Here is a 4,944-nt window from a genome sequence, read left to right as displayed (position 1 = left end):
CCCGTAGGTGAGCGGTCGCGGCCCGGAATCCAGGCCGGCCAGGAGGCACCGCCAGGCGGATAGGCGGTCACGGAGGTCCCGCCAGCTGGTCCGCGGGCCATTTATGGTCCCGTAAGTTAGCGGTCGCGGCCCGGAATCCACGCCGGCCAGGAGGCACCGGCAGGCGGATGGGCGGTCACGGAGGTCCCGCCAGCTGGTCCGCGGGCCGTTTAGGGTCCCGTAAGTTAGCGGTCGCGGCCCGGAATCCACGCCGGCCAGGAGGCACCGCCAGGCGGGTAGGCTGTCACGGAGGTCCCGCCAGCTGGTCCGCGGGCCAATTAGGGTCCCGTAAGTTAGCGGTCGCGGCCCGGAATCCGCGCCGGCCAGCAGCCACCGCCAGGCGGGTAGGCTGTCACGGAGGTCCCGCCGGCCGGTCCGCGGGCCAATCAGGGTCCCGTAAGTGAGCGGTCGCGGCCCGGAATGCACGCCGGCCAGCAGGCACCGCCAGGCGGATAGGCGGTCACGGAGGTCCCGCCGGCCGGTCCGCGGGCCAATCAGGGTCCCGTAAGTGAGCGGTCGCGGCCCGGAATGCACGCCGGCCAGGAGGCACCGCCAGGCGGATAGGCGGTCACGGAGGTCCCGCCGGCCGGTCCGCTGGCCAATTACCTCCAGCCGAGCGGATATGAACTTTATTAGCACCTTCTACGAGATGGCGGAGCCTTATTCGACAACCAGCACCTCGGCTTAGCATTTTCCACGGCCCGCTGATCTTCCAGAAGACGTCCAGCCGGTTTCCTCCTCACATTTTAAGCCGGCCGAGGCTTCCGGCACCCCGGCTAAGCTTTCTCCACGGCCCGCTGAGCTTCCAGAAGACCTCCAGCCGGTTCTCCCGGTGCTTTCCTCCTCACGTTTTAAGCCGGCCGAGGCTTCCGGCACCCCGGCTAAGCTTTTTCCCACGGCCCGCTGAGCTTCCAGGGGACCTCCGGCCGGTTCTCCGCGCGCTTTCCTCCTCACTTTTAAGCCGGCCGAGGCTCCAGGCACCTCGGCTAAGCGTTTTGAACGGCCCGCTGAGCTTCCAGGGGACCTCCAGCCGGTTCTCCGCGCGCCCCCCTCCCAACTTTTTAAGCCGGCCGAGGCTCCAGGCACCCCGGCCAAGCCTTTCCCACGGCCCGCTGAGCTTCCAGGGGACCTCCAGCCGGTTCTCCGCGCGCCCCCCTCCCACCTTTTTAAGCCGGCCGAGGCTCCAGGCACCCCGGCCAAGCCTTTCCCACGGCCCGCTGAGCTTCCAGGGGACATCCAGCCGGTTCTCCGCGCGCCCCCCTCCTAACTCGACGCCCGAGGAGGCTCCAGGCACCCCGGCTGAGCCTTTTCGGCGGCCCGCTGATCTCCCGGAGGTCGCAACGGGGAATTGCCTCCCTCTCGCGGACACGGCGCGTAAATGCACCGCCTCTCGCACTTGGCGCACACTCACTCGCATCGCTACGCCTCCCGCGGCACTTTAAGCGACCGGGACCACCGCGAGCGCGGGCGATGACTAAGAGGCTCCCCGGCCGGCCTCGCGGAGCTCCGACGCTCCCCCGCGGGACTTCCGGCGGCCGGCCGGAGCCTCGGCACGGCTGCCGCACTCCCTAATAACACCCCGCGGGCCCCCGCGAGCCGAACGCTCGCTGCCGCGGGCGACCCGTGGTACCCCACGTGCCGAGGCGGACGCGTGACGGCGCGGGAGCCCTCGGCACTATATCACGGTCACGCATGTAGTCAAATCGTGTAAAATCACCGTTAGTTTATTCACAATATACGTAATAATTAAATACATATCAACACCGCGTATATTATTAATAAACATATGTATGTATTTATTTAATAATTAAATAAATATTAACATCGCGTATAATCATGCGGGCTCCGGGGGAAGGGGCCGATTTTTCGCCGTTCGTGGCCGACCGGGGAACCGGCGAAGGCGGACGCATCGCGGCGCGAGAGCCGTTGGCACTTTGGAAAAAAATAAAATAAAATTCGCCGACCGGGCTCCGGGGAAGAGGCCGATTTTTGGCCGTTCGTGGCCGACTTGGGAACCGGCGAAGGCGGACGCATCGCGGCGCGAGAGCCGTTGGCACTTTGAAAAAAAAAAAAAAAAAAAAAAAAAAAAAAAATTCGCCCACCGGGCTCCGGGGGAAGAGGCCGGCTTTTCGCCGTTCGCGGCCGACCGGGGAACCGGCGAAGGCGGACGCGCTCTCCAACGAGCCCCGCCGGCCGGAGGAAGTGCGCCCTCTGGCGGACACGCCGTTGTAAATGAATGGGGTTTGGCACTTAGTGCATTTTTCGCCCAAGTCGAAGCGCGCTCCGGGCGAGGAGGCCGGATTCTCGCCACCCGTGGCCGGCCGGGGAACCGGCCAAGGCGGATAGGCTTTCACGGAGGTCCCGCCGGCTGGTCCGCGGGCCGATTAGGGTCCCGCGATGTGAGCGGTGGCGGTCCGGAATCCAGGCCGGCCAGGAGGCACCGCCAGGCGGATAGGCTTTCACGGAGGTCCCGCCGGCTGGTCCGCGGGCCGATTAGGGTCCCGCGAGTGAGCGGTGGCGGTCCGGAATCCAGGCCGGCCAGGAGGCACCGCCAGGCGGATAGGCTTTCACGGAGGTCCCGCCGGCTGGTCCGCGGGCCGATTAGGGTCCCGCGAGTGAGCGGTGGCGGTCCGGAATCCAGGCCGGCCAGGAGGCACCGCCAGGCGGATAGGCTTTCACGGAGGACCCGCCGGCTGGTCCGCGGGCCGATTAGGGTCCCGCGAGTGAGCGGTCGCGGTCCGGAATCCAGGCCGGCCAGGAGGCACCGCCAGGCGGATAGGCTTTCACGGAGGACCCGCCGGCTGGTCCGCGGGCCGATTAGGGTCCCGCGAGTGAGCGGTCGCGGTCCGGAATCCAGGCCGGCCAGGAGGCACCGCCAGGCGGATACACTCTCTAACGAGCCCCGCCGGCTGGTCCGCCGGGGGAAGTGCGCCCTCTGGCGGACACGCCGTTGTAAATGAATGGGGTTTGGCACTTAGTGCATTTTTCGACCAGCGGCAACGCAGGCTGACGGGCGGCCGCTTCCACGGGCCGGCACTACTCTACGGAGGCGCTAGCCGCCTCCGGTGGGGGCCGTGTGATCTCGCTGGATGCCCGAGGACCTTCCGCCAGGCCCGGCCCCAGCTTTTGCGCGCGCCCGGTCCTATTACCTGGTGGAAGCTGGAGGCCGGGGCTCGGCAGCTCGCTGCCCGGGGGACCTTCCGCGAGGCCCGGCCGCAGCTTTTACGCACGGCCGCTGCTATTCTCTGGCTCCGGCTTCGTCCCGGAGGGTGCTTGGGGAACGGCGGCGCACACCGCGAACGGCCGGTGGCGGTCGGCTGGTGGCGGTCGGGGGTGGCGCTTGGGGATGGCGCTTGGGGATGGTGGCGGTCGGCTGGTGGCGGTCGGCTGGTGGCGGTCGCCTTGTGGCGGTCGGGGGTGGCGCTTGGGGATGGTGGCTGTCGCCTTGTGGCGGTCGCCTTGTGGCGGTCGGGGGGTGGCGGTCGGGGATGGCGCTTGGGGATGGTGGCGGTCGGCTGGTGGCGGTCGGCTGGTGGCGGTCGGGGGTGGCGCTTGGGGATGGTGGCTGTCGCCTTGTGGCGGTCGGCTGGTGGCGGTCGGCTGGTGGCGGTCGGGGGTGGCGCTTGGGGATGGTGGCTGTCGCCTTGTGGCGGTCGGCTGGTGGCGGTCGCCTTGTGGCGGTCGGGGGGTGGCGGTCGGGGATGGCGCTTGGGGATGGTGGCTGTCACCTTGTGGCGGTCGGCTGGTGGCGGTCGGCTGGTGGCGGTCGCCTTGTGGCGGTCGGGGGGTGGCGGTCGGGGATGGCGCTTGGGGATGGTGGCGGTCGGCTGGTGGCGGTCGGCTGGTGGCGGTCGGCTGGTGGCGGTCGGGGGTGGCGCTTGGCGATGGTGGCTGTCGCCTTGTGGCGGTCGCCTTGTGGCGGTCGGGGGGTGGCGGTCGGGGATGGCGCTTGGGGATGGTGGCGGTCGGCTGGTGGCGGTCGGCTGGTGGCGGTCGGGGGTGGCGCTTGGGGATGGTGGCTGTCGCCTTGTGGCGGTCGGCTGGTGGCGGTCGCCTTGTGGCGGTCGGGGGGTGGCGGTCGGGGATGGCGCTTGGGGATGGTGGCTGTCGCCTTGTGGCGGTCGGCTGGTGGCGGTCGCCTTGTGGCGGTCGGGGGTGGCGCTTGGGGATGGTGGCTGTCGCCTTGTGGCGGTCGGCTGGTGGCGGTCGCCTTGTGGCGGTCGGGGGGTGGCGGTCGGGGATGGCGCTTGGGGATGGTGGCTGTCGCCTTGTGGCGGTCGGCTGGTGGCGGTCGCCTTGTGGCGGTCGGGGGTGGCGCTTGGGGATGGTGGCTGTCGCCTTGTGGCGGTCGGCGGTGGTGGTTTGGGACCGGCGTCCGGCGCAAAGTGCGTGTTGCGCGGGCCGGAGAAAATTTAGGCCAGGGGCCCGCCGCTGGAGAATTTTTTAGGTACCAGGGGTGGATTTTTTTTGTCACCGCAGGAGGGGGACGTTGCCTCCGTCCGTGTCCGACGGAAAGTGCGTGTTGCGCGGGCCGGAGAAAGTTTAGGCCAGGGGCCCGCCGCTGGAGAAATTTTTAGGTACCAGGGGTGGATTTTTTTTGTCACCGCAGGAGGGGGACGTTGCCTCCGTCGGTGTCCGGCGGAAAGTGCGTGTTGCGCGGCCCGGAGAAAGTTTAGGCCAGGGGCCCGCCGCTGGAGAAATTTTTAGGTACCAGGGGTGGATTTTTTTTGTCACCGCAGGAGGGGGACGTTGCCTCCGTCGGTGTCCGGCGGAAAGTGCGTGTTGCGCGGCCCGGAGAAAGTTTAGGCCCGGGGCCCGCCGCTGGAGGAATTTTTAGGTACCAGGAGCGGATGTACTTACTTCCACAGCGCCCGCGCGCTCCCGGCCGGTGTCCGAGGATGCTGC

This window comes from Syngnathus scovelli, unplaced genomic scaffold, assembly GCF_024217435.2.
Source record: "Syngnathus scovelli strain Florida unplaced genomic scaffold, RoL_Ssco_1.2 HiC_scaffold_309, whole genome shotgun sequence".
Classification (NCBI taxonomy): Eukaryota; Metazoa; Chordata; class Actinopteri; order Syngnathiformes; family Syngnathidae; genus Syngnathus; species Syngnathus scovelli.
This window is presented reverse-complemented; position numbering follows the sequence as displayed.